The sequence below is a fragment of the Mus musculus genome, chromosome 14, assembly GCF_000001635.26.
Source record: "Mus musculus strain C57BL/6J chromosome 14, GRCm38.p6 C57BL/6J".
Classification (NCBI taxonomy): Eukaryota; Metazoa; Chordata; class Mammalia; order Rodentia; family Muridae; genus Mus; species Mus musculus.
Window position 1 is genome coordinate 55,181,089 of NC_000080.6, and position 11,327 is coordinate 55,192,415.

An 11,327-nucleotide genomic window follows, 5' to 3' on the forward strand; every position below is an offset into this window, starting at 1 on the left:
CAGGTGGCAAAGGCAAAGAGGGGAGGGCGTCTGGGCTAGTTTCTTTTAATAGGTAGGAGGAATGAGTACAGCATGTCATGTGAAAGAGACTGTCATCACCCTTGTTTTAACCTGTTAGTGCTGCTGTAATCAGTCAGTCAGCCAAACAAACAATAGGATAAGGGCTGGAGAGATGGCTTAGCGTGAAGACCATTTGCTGTTCTTGCAGAGGACCTGGGTGTGATTACTAGAACCTTATGGTGGCTAAAAACTGCCTTTAACTCCAATTCCAGGGATCCATCAACGTCACCTGACATTCAAGGCACACACACACACACACACACACACACACACACACACATACACACACACACACATATACACAATACACACACACATACACACACATATACACAATACACACACACATACACACACATACACACACATATACACAATACACACATATACACAATACACACACACATACACACACACATACACACACATACACACACACATACACACACACATACATACACACACTCACACACACACACATACACAATACACACACACACACACACACACACACACACGGGAGAGAGAGAGAGAGAAAGAGAGAGAGAGATGTAAAAACACTCAAATCTTTAAAATTTTTCTTTAAAAAAACACAGAACAGAGTTATTTATTTAGTTATTTAGTTATTTCTTTAGACAGCGTCTCATGTGTCTCAGGCTGGCCTTGAACCTGCTGTGTAGCCTTGTTTCTGACTGATAGGATTACAGATCTGCACCACCATGCTAGGTTTATGTAGTGCTGGTAATAGGACCTCAGGTGTTGTGCAGTCTAGGTAGGCATTTTACTAACAGTGACATTCCCTGGAGAATTTGTAAAGGATGTACTTCATTCTTACAGTTCTGGAAGCTGTGATGTGTAGCTTTGGAGTCTGGAAAAGATTGTTCTCTGCTTCCAAGATGGCCTCTCATTGCTCTGTCCTCACGTGGCAGAATGGTAGCGCAGACCATAGTCCCTTGAACTTTTTTTTCCTTTTTCCTAATTTATTAGTTTTTGAGAGTTTCATACTGTGTTTTGGTCCAACTCAGCTCTTCCTTGGCTTTTATTATCTATCATACCGAACTATGAACCGTTGAGATACAATAATCACTGGTCTGGGAAGATAAGCCTGTTGATGAAATAGTTGGTAAACATCACAAATGGAGCCAAACACTTTCCAATTAGGTCTAAGTCCCATCCCATATGCCCAAATTCACATCTGGTACCACTATCAGGTCAAGAACTATGGCTAGACAGGTCAGAAGGTCTAGGGGAGAGCCTACTGCTATGCTGCTAAATGCATATAGAGTTAAACTGGTTCCTATGGACCCCTTAAAGATTTAAATTCCACCCAGAAGGCCACAACATTCCTCCAATTCATTCTTTTTTTTTCTTCTACAAACTCTATCAGCCAACTTCACACCATACATGGACTCCATACCAATGCACAATCTTGCAATAAGCCAAGAGAGGAACAGAGAGAGCTTACTTAGCTGCTGGTGGTGATTTTAAGCATATAAAATTTTACTTGCAGAGAGGCACACTGGCTGCTTTCTACTCATTCAGAACTCTTTCTGGAACAGAATGTCACTGTCATAGAAACTGCAGAGTTGTTTGTTTGTCTGTATATCTATCTATCTATCTATCTATCTATCTATCTATCTATCTATCTATCTATCTATCTATCTACCTATCTATCTATCATCTATCTATCTATCTATCTATCTATCTATCTATCTATCTATCTATCTATCTATCTATCATGAAGCCTTGCTTTGTAGCCCAGGCAGAGTTCAGCTTGGTGATCTTCAGTCTTAGCTGTTAAGAGTGCTGGGATTACAGATGTGTGCCTGCTACCCACTGTTGAAGCAGCAGATTTTAAAACATGAGCCTGCCTACACTGCCGTAACAAAGTGTCTGGGAATGGGTACTTCTTACAGAACAGAATGCCATTTAATTACAGTTCCGGAGGCTGGGGAGTCCAAAAACAAGGTGACAGAAAAATTAAGGTTCAGTCTCTTCACTTCTAAGATAATATCTTGAAATTCTGCATCGTATGGAGGGAGAGAAAAGAATGGTAGACAAGGGAAGAGAAAGAGAGTCGAACACAGCGCGAGGCCTCTTTTGTAAAAGTTTTAATCTCATTTACCAATGGGGATGGCTTATGGTGACTTAAAGACCTATCTCTTTAAAAATATTTAATTTAAAAAAAATCTGTGGGCTGGACATCTCAGTGGTTAAGAACACTTGTTGCTCTTGCAGAGGAGCCAGGCTTAGTTCTCAGGATCCATGGTGGCTCACAGCTGTGTGCAGCTGCAGTTCTAAGAGATCTGGTGCCTTCCTCTAAACTCTGAAGGCCTACATAGATGTACATGCAGGCAAAATGCTCTGACACAAACCACATGTGTTTTTGGTGCCCATGGTGGTCTGAAGCGGGTATTGGATCCTCTAAAGCTGGAGTTACAGGCAGTTGTGACCTCTTATGTGGTACTTGTAAAAAAGTAATAAAGAACAGCAAGTGCTTTTAACTGCCGAGCCGTCTTGGAAACTCCAAGACCTAACTCTTTTTTTTTTATTTTTAAAGATTTATTTATTTATTTTTATTTTATACATTGGTGTTTTGATTGCATGTATATCTGTGTGAAGGTGTCAAATCCCCTGGAACTGGAGTTACAGTCAGTTGTGAGCTTCCATGTGGGTGCTTAGAATTGAACCCCAGGACCTCTGGAAGAGCAACCAATGCTCTCTAACCATCACACTTGCTGCTAGGTTTCAATGCCTGAATTTTGGGAGAGGCATACTCACCCACAGCTAGGCAGTGACTTTAGGAGATAGATGAAACTATTTGGGCTGTCTTTCCATCAGCTTAAATCAAGACCAAAGTCCTTTGAGTGGCAAACTTTCCCCCAGATTCTGCCTCTGCCTTTCTTGCCACTTTCCCCTTTCACCACCACTTGCCCTTGAAAGCTTTTCTCCTGCTGTTTACAGGACATGGGCATCATTGCTGCAGAGCCTTGCTCCTGCTGACCATGGGCTTGGGCATCACTGCTGCAGAGCCTTGCTCCTGCTGACCATGGGCTTGGGCATCACTGCTGCAGAGCCTTGCTCCTGCTGACCATGGGCATAGGCACCGTAGTCCTTCTCTTTGTTTTCCCTTAAAGCCTCTAACGGGAAACTTGTCATGCAGAAGGTCCTCAGCAAAAGTTTGTTAAACAAATGAGGTGTGACTGCATTCCTCCTGTACAGGATCACTCAGACATGTCTAGTTTCTCCTGCTTCTTGGGAACTTTTCTTTGGGCATGGGTTTTTCAGTAACATAAGAAAATTGTTCTTTTAAAAATTATCATTCAATTCTTGCCCCGGCCCACTCCAGAGCTTCAGGAGTTTGTCTTTCTTTGAGGAAAGAAAGGAAGAAATCAGTCTAGCCTAATTGGCATGCCCTGGGACAATAAGAGACTCTTGTCTGCAGAGGGGCAGAGGTGGACAGCACACGAGGAGTGGCACCCTATGTAGATCTGGGCTCTGAATATGCGTGTATGGTGGTCTGAATGAGAGTGACCTCTGTAGGCTCAAAGATTTAAATGTTTGGTTCCTGGTTGGTGGAACTATTTGGGAAGAATCAGGAGGTGTGGCTTTGCCACTTTCCCCTTTAACCACCATTTGCCCTTGAAAGCTTTTCTCCTGCTGCTTACAGGACATGGGCATCATTGTGTGGCTTTGTTGGAGGTTTGGTTTTGTTTGAGGAGGTGTGTCATTGGCACTGTCACATGGTAATTAGTGATTATTCTTATGCAGATCTAGGATGACAAAGGGCAATCGGTAAAAAAAAAAATGTAAAATGTAGAGTTTGAAGTGAAAAAGAACACCAGGAAATTCAATGTCGGAGCCAAGGCTCATGCTGAACTGGATAAAGATGCCTGATGTGGGCTTCCCTGTGTGTCACAAAGTAGCAGCCACCAAGCAAGTATATTCCTTGAATTAGCACACCTGGTGGGCCATGTGCACACCAAGCAAACAGGTACTACGGGGAGCACCAGACTAGGTTTTCTTCCCCATTTCTTAACTATTTCCATTCTTCAGTGAGGGTGAGAAAAGCTATGGGGGTAGCGCCAGCTCAGGAGCCTGGGTACCCAGAGATTTAGGAGCTTACGGAGCCAGAGAGAGAACGATGTGAAGGCTGTGGAGTGAGGCTGAACCCAGCCTCCTGCCCTATGATTCCACACTGCAGGGGAACTTCAAGTTGTTAACACTCACAAGTGTTACATTACTGTGAAGGAAGTAGCCACATCTATAACAGGATTTAATGTTCTACAGCTTTTCCTTTTAAAGCTGAGAAGGTAGCATGTGTGCTCGCTAGGCATATAATCCAGATATGCTCCAGAGTCCTGAGATTTTTTTCCATGAAGGTTAACTAGAAGCTAGTATACTTTTTATATTTTTGTAACAATTGGCTTTTTTCATTGGTGTTGGAGGTGAAAGGGTTAGTATTTATAGTCCTAATAAGTCCAATAATTTTTATGTGTCTTTTTTTCCTTTTTATTAGATATTTTCTTTATTTACATTTCAATTCTTATCCCCTTTCCTAGTTACCCCTCTGAAAATTCCCTATACCCTCCCCCTGCTCCTCAACCCACCCACTCCTGCTTCCTGACCCTGACGTTCCCCTATACTGAGGCATAGAACCTTCACAGGACCAAGGGCCTCTCCTCTCATTGATGACCGACTAGGCCATCCTCTGGTACATATACAGCTAGAGCCACATGTCCCACCATGTGTTTTCTTTGATTGGTGGTTTAGTCCCAAGGAGCTCTGGGTATACTGGTTAGTTCATATTGTTGTTCCTCCTATGGGACTGCAAACCCCTTCAGCTCCATGGGTACTTTCTCTAGCTCCTTCATTGGGGACCTTGTGCTCTGTCCAAGGATGATTGTGAGCATCCACTTCTGTATTTGCCAGGCACTGGCAGAGCCTCACAGGAGACAGCTATATCAGGCTCCTGTCAGCAGGCTCTTGTTGGCATCTGCAATTTGGGTTTGGTGGTTGTTTATGGGATGGATCCCCTGGTGGGCAGTCTCTGGATGGTCATTCCTTCAGTCTCTGCTCTGAACTTTGTCTCTGTAGCTCCTTCCATGGGTATTTTGTTCCCCCTTCTAAGAAGGATTAAAGTATTCACACTTGGTCTTCCTTCTGCTTGAGTTTCATGTGTTTTGCAAATTGTATCTTGGGTATTCTGAGCTTCTGGGCTAATATCCACTTATCATTGAGTGCATATCATGTGTTCTCTTTTGTGATTGGGTTACCTCACTCAGGATGATATCCTCGAGATTCATCCATTTGTCTAAGAATTTATGTGTCTTCAGATTATAAATAATCCTCCAAATTTTGCAATGTTTTTTTTAAGATGGCAAATATGCTTGATTTGCTTTTTAAATAAACATTTAGCTGTTCTAAGAGATTAAATAAATAAAATTTAAAAAAAGATGCCTGAAGTGAAACCACGGAGAGAGAGGTGCCCGCAGTGTAAGACCCCACCCAGATAAGCTTCCAACCTGTAAAAGGGAAATGCCTGAGGAATTTTCTGTTCCAAAAATCAATAAAGAAAAGCTTCTAGAAATGTAATTCAAGGAGTGGGCCAGGTTCTCTCCCCAAGTGGGCTAAACTGGGCAGTGTTGTCCACGAGGTTCGGGCTTTCGAGTCACTAAGGACTGTAAAAGTAAAAAGTGAAAGGGTTGTAGAACCTTTCTCCACGGTTAAGGAGAGCCAATGAGGTCTGGTGTGAGGCAAGGGAGTTCCTGCATAAGAGGCTCTAAGATGCATGAAACTATGAAAGTGAAGCCTTGATCATTCTGGAAACCCCAAGATATGGGAGATACCAGAGATACCTGCCAGGGAGAGCTGCGCAGTGGGAGTGGGGCAGCCACGAAAGAAACGTATGTCACAGTCAGCAAAGATGAAGCCATCTAAGCCCTTTAACACCAGACAGAGCTACATGAATTCACACAAGGTAGAAGCCTGGAGGCAGGAGCTGATGCAGAGGCCATGGAGGGTGTTGCTTATTGACTTGCTCTGCCAGCTTTCTTATAGAGCCCAGGACCACCATCCTAGGGGTAACCCCACCTACAATGAGCTGGGCCTCCACCCTCAATCACTAATTAAGAAAATCCCCTACAGAGTTGCCCACAGCTCAAATTTATTGAGGGGTTTTCTCAATTGAGGTTCCCTCCTCTCTGATGACTCTTGTTTTCATCAAGTTGACATTAAACTAGCCAGCACAGAATGATAATGTATATTTTGTGCCTTAGTATGTTGAAAGCATGTAATTTGCTTTCTGCTTTTGATTATACAGGGAGTTACAATGAAGAGATTCCTTTGAGTCTCTGAAAAGACTTTGGACTTTAAAATAGTGTTGAGACTATGAAAGACGACGAGGTCTTTTGAAATTGGACCAAATATATTTTGCATTATGATATGACCACAAGTCTGTGGGGTCCACAAGGGAACAGAATGTGGTGATTTGAAGAGAATGGTCCCCTTAGGCTTGTACATTTGAATGTTTGATCCTCTGTTGGTGGAATTATTTGGGAAGGGTTAGGAGGTGTGGCCTTGTTGGAGAAGGTGTGTCACTGGGGGCAGGCTTTGAGATTTTAAAAGTCCACTCCATTCTAGTAGCTCTCTCTGTCTGAGTCATGGTTGTTGTCTCAACATGCAAGTTCTGGCTACTGCTACAGAACCATTCCTGCCTGCTACCTGCTGCCATGCTCCCTTCTATGATGGTTATGAACTCTCTGAAACTGTAAGCCCCAAATAAACTCTTTCTTCTATAAGTTGCCTCGGTCATGGTGTCTTATCATAGCAATAGAAAAGTAAGACAGCATTCAAATGCACCCTGAGCAACATACACACATCCACCAGAGAGAGAGAGAGAGACAGACAGACAGAGAGGGACAGAGAGAGACAGAGACAGAGAGACAGTCAGACAGAGAGACAGACAGAGACAGAGATACACACAAAGGCAGAGAAGAGACATAGACATGGATCAATCATCTTTCCCATGTAGAAAAGGGTGTGGGAGGGAAAAGGGGTGTGTGATTGAGCTAGAGTCCTAGATTCACCAGAAGAAGGAGGTCTCTGCCGTTAAAGGTTTCCAAGGAAGGGTGTGGTCCTTGCAGCTCAAGGAAGCAGGTTTAGTTCATAAGTGACCTACACACAGCACAGGACATATTGACTTAAACTATGTGATTAGAGCTGCATCTGCCCTGGGCAGGGGGATGCAGACAGTCAGTGTGCAATTGCTGTTAGGCTGCTTCAGATTCTGGGTGACATGGGCTTGGGTTTGTGTCCCCACCATCCTTCATCTCCAAGTGGCTGGGCTCTGCTCTCAGGGTTCTCTGCTTTGGGCTGGGAAGGCCTGGGTTCTCTCACAGTGACAACACCCCCAGCTTCAGCACAGTAGAATTTTATGAGAAACCACATTGTTGGCCTTTAAAAATAGGAGCTGAAACAAAACCAAACTCCCTTTAGGATCCAAAGGCGTCAGAAGCAACAGGAAATGCTTTGGAGAACAGACCTACTTAGCCCTTCTAACACTGTTGCTAAGAGGGAAGTCCAAACCGTTCTTCCAGTACTGATCTTTGCACTGCCGCCGGGTCTGGTTTAACCTCTGATTGCCTTGAAGGAGCACAGCATCCCTTCTGTTACTAAGCCACAGTCAAGCAGGGATGGGCTTCTGATCCTTTTTAAAAAGCAGGTGTAATAGGGAGAGATTAGAGGTGCTTGGAGGAGCCTGTCTGCCCAAGAGGCAATCGCTCAGAACCCAGCTCCACATGGTTGTGCAAACACCTGTTTTAAAAAAAAAAGACTAGGAGGCTCAGAAAACCCTATGGGGAGCCCGAATTATGCCAAAACCCAGGTTCCCGGTTTGAAAGACAAAAGAGACCCCCAGGTGACAAAGGAAGATAACTTCTGGAGAGTGGGTGTTTGTCTCATTAAAGATCTTATACGGAGAGGAAGGACATTATTTTCAGCTGTTTGAGCTCATGTCTTACCCAGGAGGAGTGGTCCTAGGGGCAGGTCAGGGGTGGAGAGAGGCTAAATTCTATGTAGACTTGGGAAGGAAGGTGGGCAGAGAGGGCTTCTGTGGACCATCAAAGGGAAAAGGTGACCCTTTTCTCAGCCATACTTTTCTGTCCTGCATTTTTTATTTGGTATAGCCAGAAATTTGAAGTTGACCGTACTCTGTGGCTACCAGCACAACAGCACTTCCAGTTGGGAAGCTGATCCTCTAGGGCGAGGTGGAGGGAGCAGGGGAACGGGGCGGGGCGAGCAGGGCTGAAGAGCTCTAGCAGGGGAGTCTGCTGCTCTCCAGCCCCTCACTCCCACCCTCTCCCTGCAAAGGAGGCTCATTTCCCAGGAGTGTTCCCACGAGTTCATTTCCAAGGCCAAACATCCTTTCTGCACAAATCCTTTTTATTGCCATGGAGACAATCTGCAGCTCCGACCAATCACAAGTTTGAGCAGCAGGCACCATGACAACCTGTGGGGGCTGAAAAGAGCTCCAGAACACCTCAAAGACCAAATCCAAGACAGCAATCCAATCTGGAGATGCAGTAATTCTCACAAGTGTGGCCGGGGAAGGGCAGTCGCCTTCCTCTCAGAGTGAGCTGGTGCCCTGCGGGGGTACAGCTGGCTGGCCTGGTGGGCTGAGGTCTTGGGCTGCCAATGTCAGTCAGCTTCATTTCACCTGACTTCATGTCTTGCTTTTTTTCTGGCTAGGCTAGCTAATAGAAACCTGGAGAGATGGCAGAGAATGATCAAATGACTCTGGGGCTGGGGCAAGAAGCAACAGTCCCCTGGGACACTACCTGCCACTGAACAAGTACTTGTTGTTAGGTTGCTATCTCAGCAGCAGGACTTGCTTGTAGTAGGAGGCCAGAAGCCTGCCACATCCTCCCTTTCAGATCTCAGCATCATCTCCCACCTACTGGTGTCTGCCCGACAAGGGTGGCCCTGGTGACTTCTGTGTTAGTGTAGCTGGTTCTGGTACAGAGCTGTCGAGGAGCCCTTTCCTCCTTGGCTTTCCTGCCATTCCTCTCATCCTCTGATCCTGGGCTTTCTGATGTTCCCTCCAATGTTCTTATATCATTCTGTTCTTAATGTCTCTCCCATATCCTTTTCCCAGGAGGTCATAGAGGAGTGAAGTGGTACTGGGATCTGCTTGTTTCTGGGGTGTGTGGGCATAGCGTGGCGGGGGCATGGCGTGGCGTGGCATGGCGTGGCAGGAGTGGCTTAGGATAGCCACAGACATTAGTAAAAGCTTATGCCCTGCTGGGGCTGTTCTCATGAAGGCTACATCTCAGGAAGGGCAAGGGGCATGCATGTGTGTCCCTCACAGCTAACCTGATGGCTGAATTTTGACAACAGACACAAGTCATATCTTTCTGGTCTAGAGGGCTGTTCCAGTTTGCTTTTCTGTTTCTACAATTAAACACTATGACCAAAAACAACCTGGGGAGAAAAGCCTTGCCCCATGTACTTCCAGATCACAATCCATCACTGAGGGATTTAAGGGAAGGAACTCAGGGCCAGAACTCAGAGGTAGGAACCAGAGAGGGATGCTGATTGCTGGGTGTCTTAGTTGGGTTTTTCTTGCTGTGAAGAGATGCCGTGACCAAGGCAACTCTTATAAAGACACATCTTTAATTGTTCTGGCTTACAGTTTCAGAGGTTTTGTCCACTATTGTTACAGCAGGAAACATGGCATCGTGCAGGCAGACATGGTGTTAGAGGAGAGTTCTGTATCTTGATCCGAAGGCAACAGAAAGGGATTGTCTACTCGGGCATAGCTTGAACATAGAAGACCTCAAGGCCTGCCCCCACACTTTCCTCCGACAAGGCCAGACCTTCTAACAGTGCCATTCAGCTATGGGGGTCACTCACACACACATGAATCCATGGGGGGCCGTATTTATTCAAACCACCACACCAGGTAACTCCAAGTTGTGTTGTCTTAACAAGAAAAACTAAGCAGTATGAGGTACAACCTCTCTATGTCTCAGTTTTCTTACTTTAAAACTTAAAAAAAATGTGTTTGGGTGTTTCACCTACCTGCATGTCTGTGCACAGCGTGTATGCCTGGTATCTACAGAGGCCAGAAAGAGTGTGTCAGATCTTCTGAAAAAAGTTACAGAAAGGGAATCAAACTCAGGTCTTCAGGAAGAGCATCCAGGGCTCTTAACTGCTGAGCCATCTTTCCAGCCCCAGCTCAGTTTTCTTATGTGTAAAATGGGAAGAAACTCTCAAGGCTATTAGGAGCATGAAGGGAGTGGAGGCAGGAGCCTGACTTAGGGTATATCTTAGCTGCTATGACAACAAGTTCTTCCACAGAGCATGAAGCCACATCCCACTATCCATCCATTCTCAGTAAGCAACACACTCCCAAGGCCACTGCTGGTCCTTCACCTGCTGGGCTGAGGGGCAGCCTCTGCCTGCCCTTGTCAGTGTGCACAGAGTATCTGAGATGTTCAGGCAGTGTGTACCTCTCAGCGCTCTGAGCTGGTGGGCTTTCACCTTACCCTTCTGCATAAGAGAGCGTCTCTCAGGCCTTCTTCGTTTTGGAGTGCTCCTCCACTGTTATATCTGTCTCACAGACTCTTCCATATTCTGTCCCCTTGCACAGAGCACAAACCTCTGACTGCTAGCCACTGACCCTGTAGGTTTGCATGTAGTTAGATTGTCAGTCCTTTGAACAGATCTCTGTCTCAACCCTGCTGGTCTTGCCTTCCTGTCTACCACCTAGCTAGCCTTTGGGTCATCACTGGGGAGAGGAAGTCATGATGGGTAATTCTCTATGGGATGAAACTACTAAAGCTGTCCCCACAATGTGAAGACATAGCAAGCTGCCTTGTGTGGCAGTAAGAGGGTGTGCCTTAGTCAGGGTTTCTATTCCTGCACAAACATCATGACCAAGAAGCAAGTCGGGGAGGAAAGGGTTTATTCAGCTTACACTTCCATGTTGCTGTTCATCACCAAAGGAAGTCAGGACTGGAACTCAAGCAGGTCAGGAAGCAGGAGCTGATGCAGAGGCCATGGAGGAATGTGACTTACTGGCTTGCTTCCCCTGGCTTGCTCAGCTTGCTTTCTTATAGAACCCAAAACTACCAGCCTAGGTTGGCACCACCCACAATGGGCCCTCCCCCCTTGATCACTAATTGAGAAAACGCCTTACAGATGGATCTCATGGAGGCATTTCCTCAAGAGAGGCTCCTTTCTCTGTGATAACTCCAGCCTGTGTC